General features: G+C 33.3%; 1 protein-coding gene across 4 annotated transcripts in view; it reads right to left on the reverse strand.

Moving 5' to 3' along the window:
- LOC142237215 (uncharacterized) overlaps positions 1 to 8582 on the reverse strand; it is a 91209-nt gene extending 82627 nt beyond the window's left edge. For 3 of the 4 annotated variants that reach the window (XM_075308588.1, XM_075308587.1, XM_075308585.1), the window contains exon 1: positions 8008 to 8582. The gene's annotated coding sequence lies outside the window, so the exon portion shown is untranslated. The remainder of the gene's footprint in view (positions 1 to 8007) is intronic. The other variant, XM_075308586.1, reaches the window with a different exon arrangement.
- Positions 8583 to 13871: the final 5289 nt, after the last annotated feature.

Genomic DNA, 13871 nt, shown 5'->3' on the forward strand with positions numbered 1-13871 from the left:
TTCTCGGGGAATCGAATCATTGCCTTATTGTTTATTAAAATTCCAATTTCACACCTTTGGGAAGATATAGCATATTTCGAGAATTTTCCAATTGTACTGAAAAATGGGCCACCAAAGCCTATTTAATTATACCCACCACCATAAAATGGTGACGGGGGTATAATAAGTTTGTCATTCCGTTTGTAACACATCGAAATATTGATTTCCGACTATATAAAGTATATATATTCTTGATCAGGGAGAAATTCTAAGACGATATAAGCATGTCCGTCTGTCCGTCTGTCTGTCTGTCTGTTGTAATCACGCTACAGCCTTCACTAATGGCGCTATCGACCCGAAATTTGGCACAGATTCGTTTTTTGTTTGCAGGCAGGTCAAGTTCGAAGATGGGCTATATCGGTCCAAGTTTTGTTATAGTCCCCATATAAACCGACCTCCCGATTTGGGGTCTTGGGCCTATAAAAACCGTAGTTTTTATCAGATTTGCCTGAAATTGGAAATCTAGAGGTATTGTGGGACCATAAAGAGGTGTGTCGAAAATGGTCCGTATCGGTCCATGTTTTAGTATAGCCCCCATATAGACCGATCTCCCGATTTTGCTTCTTAGGCGTCTAGAAACAGTATTTTCTATCCGATTTGTCTGAAATTGAAAATCTAAAGGTATTTTAGGACCATAAGGAGGTGTGTCGAAAATTGTTCGTATCGGTCCATGTTTTGATATAGCCCCCATATAGACCGATCTCCCGATTTTGCTTCTTAGGCATCTAGAAACAGTATTTTCTATCCGATTTGTCTGAAATTGAAAATCTAGAGGTATTTTAGGACCACAAGGAGGTGTGTCGAAAATTGTTCGTATCGGTCCATGTTTTGATATAGCCCCCATATAGACCGATCTCCCGATTTTGCTTCTTACGCGTCTAGAAACAGTATTTTCTATCCGATTTGTATGAAATTGAAAATCTAAAGGTATTTTGGGACCATAAAGAGGTGTGTCGAAAATGGTCCGCATCGGTCCATGTTTTGATATAGTCCCCATATAAACCGACCTCCCGATTTGGGGTCTTGGGCCTATAAAAACCGTAGTTTTTATCAGATTTGCCTGAAATTGGAAATCTAGAGGTATTTGAGGACCATAAAAAGGTGTGCCAAAAATGGTGCCCATTGGTCCATTTTTTGGTATAGGCCCCATATAGACCGATCTCCCATTTTGCTTCTTGGGCTTCTAGAAACTATATTTACCATCCGCTTTGCCTGAAATTCTTGAGCTACAATAACTGTATTTATTACATGAGTTGCCTGAAATTCGAAATCTGGAGGTATTTTTAGACCACAAATAAGAGTGCCGAAATTGAGGTATATCGGTCCATTTTTTGGTATAACCCCCATATAAACTGATCTCCCGATTTTTACTTCTTGGGCGTCTAGCGACTATATTTTCTGGCCGATTTGTTTGAAATTGAAAATCTGGAGGTATTTTAAGATCACAAATATGTGAGTAGCAAATGGTGCCTATCGGTCCATGTTTTGGTATAGCCCCCATATACACCGATCTCCCGGCTTTATTTCTTGGGCTTCTAGAATCCGTAGTTTTTATCCGATTTGCTGGAAATTAGTAATCTATAATAAAATTTTAAACAAACGAAATTTCTTTTTCTTATAAAGTGTTTTCGTTTATTCAACGATTGTCTCTAAAATTTGTGTCAAAAGAAAACTTTTCTTGTATAATTTTACGTTTCTCAAAAAAGAAAACACTTCTTTCAGGGTATAGCAGGCGCACTGATCATGAAAATTGCTTCAAACTGAAAGTAAAAGTTCCAGATTTTACTCATCGTATTTAAATAAATGCGGAAAAATCTACTGATTTAAGATTTTAAATCAAGGCGTTATTTCAACATATACACGATGTGTTTATATTTTCTCTAAAACTCAAACAAAATTGGTTTTCATTAAAATCCAGAATCTTATCTGGTCTTCATAGGTAGAATCTTTAAAGTTTGTCTTCGGGACCTGGCTCGTTTGGGAGAAGATTTGTCATCAAACCCCCTACAATTCTATATATTATCAAGTAACCCACTACGACGAAGAGTTTTCATAGTAAACTATTATACTTGATTCATGGTGGTGGGTATTTAAAATTCGGCCCGGCCGAATTTACTGCTGTATATACTTGTTTTAAATAAAGCCACTACTAAAAAAACACATAAATTTTTTTGCAAAAAAAAAACGTGGTATGCAGATGTTTTTTACCATTTTGAGGTGACCTTGTATATTTAAGGGTTAAATACTTTCAGAAATGCTCTTCTAAAGATGGACTTAATTTTCACTTTACAAGAAATTCGTTTGAAGTGATATATAAAAATCCTTTGTCTTAGGCAGTTTTCGCAATAAATTTAAATTTTCTTAATTTTACCGAATATAAAGTAAATTTTTCAATGTTTTTTCTTTCTTATTTTTTTAAATAAAATCCGAAATACTGAGATAGCATCACATCTTAAAAATTAGTGTAAAATCAATTCAGCAGATTGATCATTTCTTCTTATCAGTTTTTGCACCACTTCTGGATTTACTGGGAATTTTTAAAGTTCAAAAGTTTGTAAAAGTCGAAAAGTCGATTTTTCAAAAATTTTGTAAAATTGGAAATTTCAAAAAGTACACTTTTCCAAACGTTAAAAAAAAATCGAAAATCTACTTTTAAAAATTTTGAAAAAGTCTACAACAGAAAAAATTGATTTTTTTTTTCAAATTTTCAAAAAGTTGAAAGGTCGAAATATGGACTTTTTGCTTCTGATTACAATGCATTAAATCGTAGGTCTCAATTCCATAATAGTAAAACCATTTTAAGAAGTGCAGGGACAAAAAAGAACTCAAAATTTTTAACTCAAATTTTTTAACTCAAATTGTTTAACACAATATTTTGAAGTGCAAGCATATAATGTTGGGAGCCACCGTGGTGCAATGGTTAGCATGCCCGCCTTGCATACACAAGGTCGTGGGTTCGATTCCTGCTTCGACCGAACACCAAAAAAGTTTTTTCAGCGGTGGATTATCCCACCTCAGTAATGCTGGTGACATTTCTGAGGGTTTCAAAGCTTCTCTATGTTAAGTGGTTTCACTGCAATGTGGAACGCCGTTCGGACTCGGCTAAAAAAAAGAGGCCCCTTGTCATTGAGCTTAACATGGAATCGGGCAGCACTCAGTAATAAGAGAGAAGTTCACCACTTGTGGTATCACAATGGACTGAATAGTCTAAGTGAGCCTGATACATCGAGCTGCCACATAACCTAACCTAACCTAAGCATATAATGTTCATAAACTAGCATAACATGTTTGGGACATATATATTAATATGTTAGAACATATTATGTTTGGGACATAAAATGTTTGTAAATATAATATGCTTAGATGCAAACATATATTAATGTGGAAACAGCCTAAAAACATATATGTGTTTAGAAAGAGAGACCTAGAGAGTACGCTGCAAGTAAAATAATGGAAGTAACCAATTGGCGCCTTAAAAATATATCCACACAAAGAAAATTTCATTAAAATTTTTTACTACCAGTGTATGCCCTATGGTGAAACATAATATGTTTGAACAATACAAACAATATTTTGTTTGTACCAATCCTGAAAATATATGTTACAGAAGTGATATTTTTTGAGGGTGTGATTAGAATGTTGCACCTTGAGTTCCAGCTGATACACGCCATACACATTATGGTCTATGGTGTTTATGACTAAGTGTTCGAAAATGGGGTCGTTGGTTACCGGAGACCAAGAAATGGTCGACACTACGAGCTTCACCCGCGTAGGTGCTTTGAACAAGGGAAAGAATATTTCATTGCCGTCTTCTGGGATTCAAACGATGTGACCAACATCACCTACCTAGCGAAAGGCTGTGATGGAATTTCTACGCGCTCCCAATCTTTCCATCCTGATTTGGCTGAACACAAATATCAGTCCAACGAGGAGGTCATCCGCCATAAAGATGTAGACCTCGCCTCTGTAACATATACCAAACATAGTCTGCTTCAAGCATATACACTCAAAAAAAAGTGAACTCTCTATTTCACTAAAGCCAATTTAACTTTATATTAGTTCATAGAATTATTATGTTTAGAGAAAGTTTCATTTACTTTAATAATTTTTTGCGTATGTTAGTTAAATGAACTAAAAATCGGGGGAAAATTATACAAAAATTAAGCATAAAGATTTCCTAAATTCGTATTTCTCACAAAATAGTTCATTATTTCTTTAAATTTGTAAATTTTATTAAAAATACATCCATCATGAACTTCATATGTCACTAAAGCCATTCTTGCAATTTTGAACACCAATTTTTTCCTTCAAACTACAAAATTTTCTTATCAAGTGAACAAAATTATTTATGTATAATAAATTTTCTTGAATTTGTCGAAAAATATTTACTTATTTTTGTCATATCGGCGTGATGCCAGCGTTTGTAATACTGTTTAGTTAAAAATTTCTAAAAATATTAAAAATTTTCTAAAATTAACCAAAAGTTTTCTTCCTGGTGGGTTCACTGTTTTTTCAGTGTATATTTTCAGAATTTTTTTCTAACAAAATATTGTTTGTAGTATGCAAACATGCTATATTTCATCCTAAGCATATCATATTTTAGGGCACAAATAGTTAATTCCAGTTTCGAATCTGAAGTTTTACATTTTATAGTTATTAAATAGCTAAAGTGAGAACTGTTCCAATTTTTTAAAAGGCGTAATCTTGTGGACTAATGTAATCATTTAAAAAAAGGGGGTTTTAAGACTGCATCATTCAATTATCTACGAAGAAATGGGAAATAAATATTCTCCTAACTTTTTTATTCTCTCTCGCTCTCTTTGACGTTTCTAAACATACGAGTACATATATATGTTTATACGAAATTTTTAATTTAATATATGTTTGCATACAGATATATTACATTTAAGAAAATGTAATGTCCCAAAACATAATATGTTCTAACATAGTAACATATGTATGCCAAACATGTTATTCTTGTTTATGAACATTATATGCTTGCATTTAAAAATTACTCTTTTTCGGTCCGTGTACATAAAAAATTGCAACATTGCTCTGTCAAGTGTATCGAATTTAAAACAGGCTATGATAAATCCATACTTTTCAAAAATATTTTGATCGGAGAGAAAAAATGTGGTGTATTTTTCACTTATCACTGAGTGTTGCAGAATTTAATGCTGAGCTCATTTATAAATGATGTATGAGTATGAATTGCATGTCACACAATGTATTAAACCACACACAAAATTTTTTCTTTCTGATTCAATCACCAAATTAATTGTTCCAATTAGTTTTTTAATTGAAATGTCTTCAATCACGAAAATGATAGTATCAATCACAGTTTTAATTGGGCATAGAAAAAATTCTTGATTAAAAATTTTATTGATTTTTTTCAGCAAATTTCAATTCATTTTTTAATTGATTCAATTAAAAATTTAATTGATGTTGATTGCAAAACTCAATTAATTTATTAATTAAAAAAGGTAACTATTTTTAATTACTTTCTGAATTGGCTTAGAGTTTTTATTTGGATTAACAAACGACTGTTTGAAATACATTTTTAATTAAAAATTAAAAAAAAAAATCAGCACTTTTTTATACCCACCACCATAGAATGGTGACGGGGGTATAATAAGTTTGTCATTCCGTTTGTAACGCATCGAAATATCGATTTCCGACTATATAAAGTATATATATTCTTGATCAGGGAGAAATTCTAAGACGATATAACGATGTCCGTCTGTCCGTCTGTCTGTCTGTCTGTCTGTCTGTCTGTCTGTCTGTTGTAATCACGCTACAGACTTCAATAATGAAGCAATCGTGCTGAAATTTTGCACAAGCTCGTCTTTTGTCTGCAGGCAGGTCAAGTTCGAAGATGGGCTATATCGGTCCAGGTTTTGATATAGTCCCCATATAAACCGACCTCTCGATTTGGGGTCTTGGGCTTATAGAAATCGTAGTTTTTATCCAATTTGCCTGAAATTTGAAATCTGGAGGTATTTTATGACCATAAAGAGATGTGCCAAAAATGGTGAGTTTCGGTCCACGTTTTAGTATAGCCCCCATATAGACCGATCTCCCGATTTTACTTCTTGGGCTTATAGAAACCGCAGTTTTTATTCAATTTACCTGAAATTTGAAATCTAGAGGTATTGTAGGACCACAAATACGTGTGCCAAAAATTGTGAGTATCGGTCCATATTTTGGTATAGCCCCCATATAGACCGATCTCCCGATTTTACTTCTTGGGCTTATAGAAACCGCAGTTTTTATTCAATTTACCTGAAATTGGAAATCTAGAGGTATTGTAGGACCACAAATACGTGTGCCAAAAATTGTGAGTATCGGTCCATATTATGGTATAGCCCCCATATAGACCGATCTCCCGATTTGGGGTCTTGGGCTTATAGAAACCGTAGTTTTTATCCAATTTGTCTGAAATTGGAAATGTAGAGGTATTTTAGGACCATAAAGAGGTGTGCCGAAAATGGTGAGTATCGATCCATATTTTGGTATAGCCCCCATATAGACCGATTCCCCAATTTTACTTCTTGGGCTTCTAGAATCCGAAGTTTTTATCCTATTTGCCTGAAATTGGAAATCTAGAGGTATTTTCGGGTCACAAAGAGGTGTGCCGAAAATGGTGAGTATCGGTCCATATTTTAGTATAGCCCCCATAAGAACGATCTCCCGATTTAACTCCTTGGGTTTCTAGAAACCGTAGTTTTTATCTGATATGCCTGAAATTGTAAATATTCTGGTATTTTAGGCTCACAAAAACGTGTATCGGATTAAGTTTTTATCGGTCCATTTGGTAATGCCTCCATATAGACCGACTTCACTTCTTGAGGGTGTAGAAGGCGCACTGATCATGAAAATTGCTTGAAACTCAATGTAAAATTTCCAGATTTTACTTCTACAGATTTAAGATTTCAAATCAAGACGTTATTTTATAATTTTCTTGCACACTTACAAGAGATGTTAATGATTCCTCTAAACCTCAAACAAAAATGGTTCTTATAAATCCAGAATCTGATATAGTCCTCATAGGTGAAATCTTTAAATTTATCTTCGGGTTGTGTCCTCAAGTCCTCAAGCCCTCCTGAAATTTCAAAGGAAACCCTAATATTTGGTTCATGGTGGTGGGTATTTAAGATTCGGCCCGGCCGAACTTAGTGCTGTATATACTTGTTTTAACTGAATTAGTCTTCCGAATTTGATTAAAAAGTTAATTGTATCAATTAATTTTTTAATTAAAAATTTTAAAATTTTCAATCATTGACTTAATTAACTTAATGTTTCTATCATGATTAAAAAGTTAATTGTATCAATTAATTTATTAATTGAAAAAATGTTCAACTTCAATTAACTTTTTAATTGGAAATATTTTGGTGATATTTTTTTCTGTGCACTTAACCCTTGTGCACTCCTTGGATAAGTGCCTTTTCCATGTGCAGATTATAATAGCGGTTTATGGAAATATTATATTTTTATTATTATCTTCTACGAACATACATTTCGTCCCTGTAATGGATAAATAAAAGTTTCAAAAAAATATCCAATAACTAAAGGAATAAAAATTACGTTTTAAAATCAATGTTGGGTCAAATTGACCCAAGGTGTGCACAAGGGTTAAAAAAGCTTTTGAAATAGTCAAATATATCAAAAGTTCTACAGAGTGTAAGTAAATCACCATTGAAAACTTTTTGGGTATTTGGCTGGAACTGGTACAGAATCCATGACAATTTGTATATTTTGTTGGCCAAGGATGGCTAGCAGTGGCTTCTCAAAAACAAATTTTGTTGGTCCAAAAATTTCCCTGAATTTTGTTTTTTTTTTTGCGTGTAGACACTTTGCATGTTGCAATTGCAGAAAACCGAGCAAAAGAGCAATAAACTAGATATGCCCAAAAGATAAAAGAAAATAGTGCAACCTAAAAACCAACGAAAATAACGTTAAAAAACTTACCTTATTATTTTTTTTTTTTGGAAATCTAAGGAAAATGTAAATCAAGGTAATCCACAAAACAACAGGGGCAACAACAAACTGTTAATCCAATAAATTTAAATTTTTGTAATCCTTAGATGCAGAGACTACACAATAATGAATTTCTTTATTTCACGTTTTCTTTCTTTTTGTTAAAATAACCGTTGTTACTTCTTGCAGAAAAGCAAAGAAGAAAAGACGCAAACGAAAATTGTGGAAAAGCTAAACTGGCGAGAAAAATTTTTCAATCACTCAAACACACTCACGGTTGCGCATGCGTAAGAAAAAAAATATCAACGAATTATCCAGACACTTGTAAAATAAGTGACTTTTTTATCGGATCTCTTTCTTGTTTTGAATTTTATAAATACCACTTATATGCTTGATTTATATTTTTTTAGTTGATTTTAATTTTATTAATTTTTTTCTTCCAAATTTTAATTTGTATTTTTTTTTCAATTTAAGATTTAGTTGGTTTTTTTCCACCAACTAAATATTGGGGATTTCTGTTCAGTTACGAAGCGCAGACGTGTTGAAAAAACCGTTCACTTGACTGCTCATTTGCAGACTAACTCTGTCGTTTTGTTGGCTAACTTCTTGTTGGCTCATATGCTCTGCAATACGTCACCAGCAGAGTTGCTAGCATTGACTGCTCTGCCATCTACTCTCTTCATGGCTAACCAGCTACGATTAAGAGAGACCGAGAGCGACGAATAATTACTGCTATGCATTGCAATGCACTGTGCCGGACAGTAGTTAAACAATATGAAATAGTTAACGGATATAAGAAACAAGTATATACAGCAGTAAGTTCGGCCGGGCCGAATCTTAAATACCCACCACCATGAACCAAATATTAGGGTTTCCTTTGAAATTTCAGGAGGGCTTGAGGACTTGAGGACACAACCCGAAGATAAATTTAAAGATTTCACCTATGAGGACTATATCAGATTCTGGATTTATAAGAACCATTTTTGTTTGAGGTTTAGAGGAATCATTAACATCTCTTGTAAGTGTGCAAGAAAATTATAAAATAACGTCTTGATTTGAAATCTTAAATCTGTAGAAGTAAAATCTGGAAATTTTACATTGAGTTTCAAGCAATTTTCATGATCAGTGCGCCTTCTACACCCTCAAGAAGTGAAGTCGGTCTATATGGAGGCATTACCAAATGGACCGATAAAAACTTAATCCGATACACGTTTTTGTGAGCCTAAAATACCAGAATATTTACAATTTCAGGCATATCAGATAAAAACTACGGTTTCTAGAAACCCAAGGAGTTAAATCGGGAGATCGTTCTTATGGGGGCTATACTAAAATATGGACCGATACTCACCATTTTCGGCACACCTCTTTGTGACCCGAAAATACCTCTAGATTTCCAATTTCAGGCAAATAGGATAAAAACTTCGGATTCTAGAAGCCCAAGAAGTAAAATTGGGGAATCGGTCTATATGGGGGCTATACCAAAATATGGATCGATACTCACCATTTTCGGCACACCTCTTTATGGTCCTAAAATACCTCTACATTTCCAATTTCAGACAAATTGGATAAAAACTTCGGTTTCTATAAGCCCAAGACCCCAAATCGGGAGATCGGTCTATATGGGGGCTATACCATAATATGGACCGATACTCACAATTTTTGGCACACGTATTTGTGGTCCTACAATACCTCTAGATTTCCAATTTCAGGTAAATTGAATAAAAACTGCGGTTTCTATAAGCCCAAGAAGTAAAATCGGGAGATCGGTCTATATGGGGGCTATACCAAAATATGGACCGATACTCACAATTTTTGGCACACGTATTTGTGGTCCTACAATACCTCTAGATTTCAAATTTCAGGTAAATTGAATAAAAACTGCGGTTTCTATAAGCCCAAGAAGTAAAATCGGGAGATCGGTCTATATGGGGGCTATACTAAAACGTGGACCGATACTCACCATTTTTGGCACATCTCTTTATGGTCATAAAATACCTCCAGATTTCAAATTTCAGGCAAATTGGATAAAAACTACGATTTCTATAAGCCCAAGACCCCAAATCGAGAGGTCGGTTTATATGGGGACTATATCAAAACCTGGACCGATATAGCCCATCTTCGAACTTGACCTGCCTGCAGACAAAAGACGAGCTTGTGCAAAATTTCAGCACGATTGCTTCATTATTGAAGTCTGTAGCGTGATTACAACAGACAGACAGACAGACAGACAGACAGACGGACAGACGGACATCGTTATATCGTCTTAGAATTTCTCCCTGATCAAGAATATATATACTTTATATAGTCGGAAATCGATATTTCGATGCGTTACAAACGGAATGACAAACTTATTATACCCCCGTCACCATTCTATGGTGGTGGGTATAAAAATGCAACAGATTTTGTGGGTTTCTTAAACACTACACAAAAACATTTTTTTCTGCTTCAATCACGAAATTAATTGATCCAATTGATTAAAAAAATTTATTGATTTCATTAGTAAATTTCTATTAATTTTTTAATTGATTCAATTGAGAATTTAATTGATGTTGATTGGAAAATTCAATTAAATTTTTCAGTAAAAACGTAACTATTTTCAATTACTTTCTTAATTGATTTAGTGTATTTAGTTTGATTAAAAAACTGTTTGTTTGAAATAAATTTTTAGTTAAAAATTTAAAAAAAAAATCCCTAAGTTTTTTAAGTGACTTACGGCAGGGTCACATTAGGCAAATATTTGACAGAAATCAAAAAAAAAATTGATCACCACAGTGAAACGAGCAATCATTTTTATTTTACAAAAACTGTAGCCAGATAATTCGAATATGTTTCTGGAAAAAAGTTTGACACTCATTTTGTTCAAATATTTGCCTAGTGTGACCATACCCTTAGACTTTCGAGTTTCATTAAAAAGTTCATTGCATCAATTAATTTTTTAATTAAAAAAATTATCAACTTCAATCAACTTTTTAATTGGAAATATCTTGGTAAAATTTTTTTCTGTGTACATTGATAAAAGAGAAAAAGCCCTTGACTCCATTTCCACTTCACTAGCATAGTCGGGAAGCAAAATTGGTTGCATCTGGGGCACGGAAACCCCATTTATTACTGTTGGGGTGTTTCTCCATCCTTAACGTGTAACAGGGAGCTTGAACCTTATATTTTCCAAGATAAGGTTCAGGATAATGTGCCGCACAAGCAATGAAATCCATTGCTGTTTTACGGAATACGTTTCCGATCTGTTTTAACTCTCGTAGAGGTGATCACAATTGGCTACCGATATTTTGTGAATTCTTCTTTTAGGGCCACGTAAAGGATAAGGACTATGCCAACACCTCAGAGATTGATTCAACACCTCATAGATGGAATTCGTCAGACTAGCGGGAATATAACATAGGACAGACACACTCTGAGTTGGTTATGCAAACCTTAATGAAAAGCATACGGTCTTTAGGCATGGTCGTGGTGGCCATTTGGCCAATATTGTTTTTCATTTCTAACGGCATATCCTAGCAAAAAAAGTTGGAAGCTGTTCACCAACATTTCTTTTTAATACGTCCAGTGATCCTCCATCTCATCCTTTCATTCGTAAAAAATGCATTATGTTTTAAGCGAAAATTTAAATTTTGGACAGTGTCGCAATAAAGAATAGAAAATCAATAACCAAGTATTTATGGCCGAAAATTCGTACCCTCGACCAAAACAAGAAATTTCTGATTCTATCACGAAATTAATTGATTCAACTAATTTTTTAATTGAAATGTCTTCAATCACGAAAATGATAGTAACAATTACAGTTTTAATTGGGTATAAAAATATTTGATTAAAAAATTAATTGATGTTGACTGCAACAATCAATTAATGTTTTAATTGATTCAATCAAAAATGTAATTGATGTCCATTGAAAAACTCAATCAGTTTTTTAAATTGATTCAATTAATTATTTAGTTAAACTTCAATCCAATTTTCAATTAACTATTTAACTAAATCAGTTAACTATAACGCACAAAACAAAAATCTGATTCAATCACGAAATTAATTGATCCAATTAATTTTTTAATTGATGTTGACTGCAACAATCAATTAATGTTTTAATTGATTCAATCAAAAATGTAATTGATGTCCATTGAAAAACTCATTCAGTTTTTTTAATTGATTCAATTAATTATTTAGTTAAACTTCAATCCAATTTCCAATTAACTATTTAACTAAATCACTTAAACTATTACCCACAAAACAAAAATCTAATTCAATCACGAAATTAATTGATCCAATTAATTTTTTAACTGAAATGTCTTCAATCACAGAAATGATAGTATCAATTAAAAAATTAATTGATACTATTATGTTTTGTGAATGATTTTTGTTTCAATTAAAAAATTTATTAAATCAATTACATTTTTAATTGAATATTTAATTTTAATTAAGACTTTAATTGGAAAAATTTTCGTGAATTTTTTTCTGTGTAATTGAGTTGTACAATAGACAACGATACAAAATTTTTTTTTTGTTAATTGGAACAATTAATTGTTTAATAAAACCCGCGAAATTATTCATTCATTTTCTCAACGAACTTTGTGTTCTTATTTTAATTAAAAAAATTATTGTATCAATTAATTTTATAATTAAAGTCGTAACTTTTTTCGACTTTGTGGTTTTATTTTGATTCAAAAATTGATTGTATCAATAATCTTTTTATTAAAAATTAAGAAAAAAAATCAATCGTTTTACTAACTGACTTAACAGGTTGGCTGATAAGTCCACGGTCTAACAAAGAAAAACACATTTTTTTTTTGTCAAAATTCGTTTTTATTATTCAACATAGTTCCCTTCAAGAGCGATACAACGATTATAACGACCTTCCAATTTTTATACCCACCACCATAGAATGGTGACGGGGGTATAATAAGTTTGTCATTCCGTTTGTAACGCATCGAAATATCGATTTCCGACTATATAAAGTATATATATTCTTGATCAGGGAGAAATTCTAAGACGATATAACGATGTCCGTCTGTCCGTCTGTCTGTCTGTCTGTCTGTCTGTCTGTCTGTCTGTTGTAATCACGCTACAGACTTCAATAATGAAGCAATCGTGCTGAAATTTTGCACAAGCTCGTCTTTTGTCTGCAGGCAGGTCAAGTTCGAAGATGGGCTATATCGGTCCAGGTTTTGATATAGTCCCCATATAAACCGACCTCTCGATTTGGGGTCTTGGGCTTATAGAAATCGTAGTTTTTATCCAATTTGCCTGAAATTTGAAATCTGGAGGTATTTTATGACCATAAAGAGATGTGCCAAAAATGGTGAGTATCGGTCCACGTTTTAGTATAGCCCCCATATAGACCGATCTCCCGATTTTACTTCTTGGGCTTATAGAAACCGCAGTTTTTATTCAATTTACCTGAAATTTGAAATCTAGAGGTATTGTAGGACCACAAATACGTGTGCCAAAAATTGTGAGTATCGGTCCATATTTTGGTATAGCCCCCATATAGACCGATCTCCCGATTTTACTTCTTGGGCTTATAGAAACCGCAGTTTTTATTCAATTTACCTGAAATTGGAAATCTAGAGGTATTGTAGGACCACAAATACGTGTGCCAAAAATTGTGAGTATCGGTCCATATTATGGTATAGCCCCCATATAGACCGATCTCCCGATTTGGGGTCTTGGGCTTATAGAAACCGTAGTTTTTATCCAATTTGTCTGAAATTGGAAATGTAGAGGTATTTTAGGACCATAAAGAGGTGTGCCGAAAATGGTGAGTATCGATCCATATTTTGGTATAGCCCCCATATAGACCGATTCCCCAATTTTACTTCTTGGGCTTCTAGAATCCGAAGTTTTTATCC

This window comes from Haematobia irritans, chromosome 4 (genome assembly GCF_050003625.1).
Source record: "Haematobia irritans isolate KBUSLIRL chromosome 4, ASM5000362v1, whole genome shotgun sequence".
Lineage (NCBI taxonomy): Eukaryota > Metazoa > Arthropoda > Insecta > Diptera > Muscidae > Haematobia > Haematobia irritans.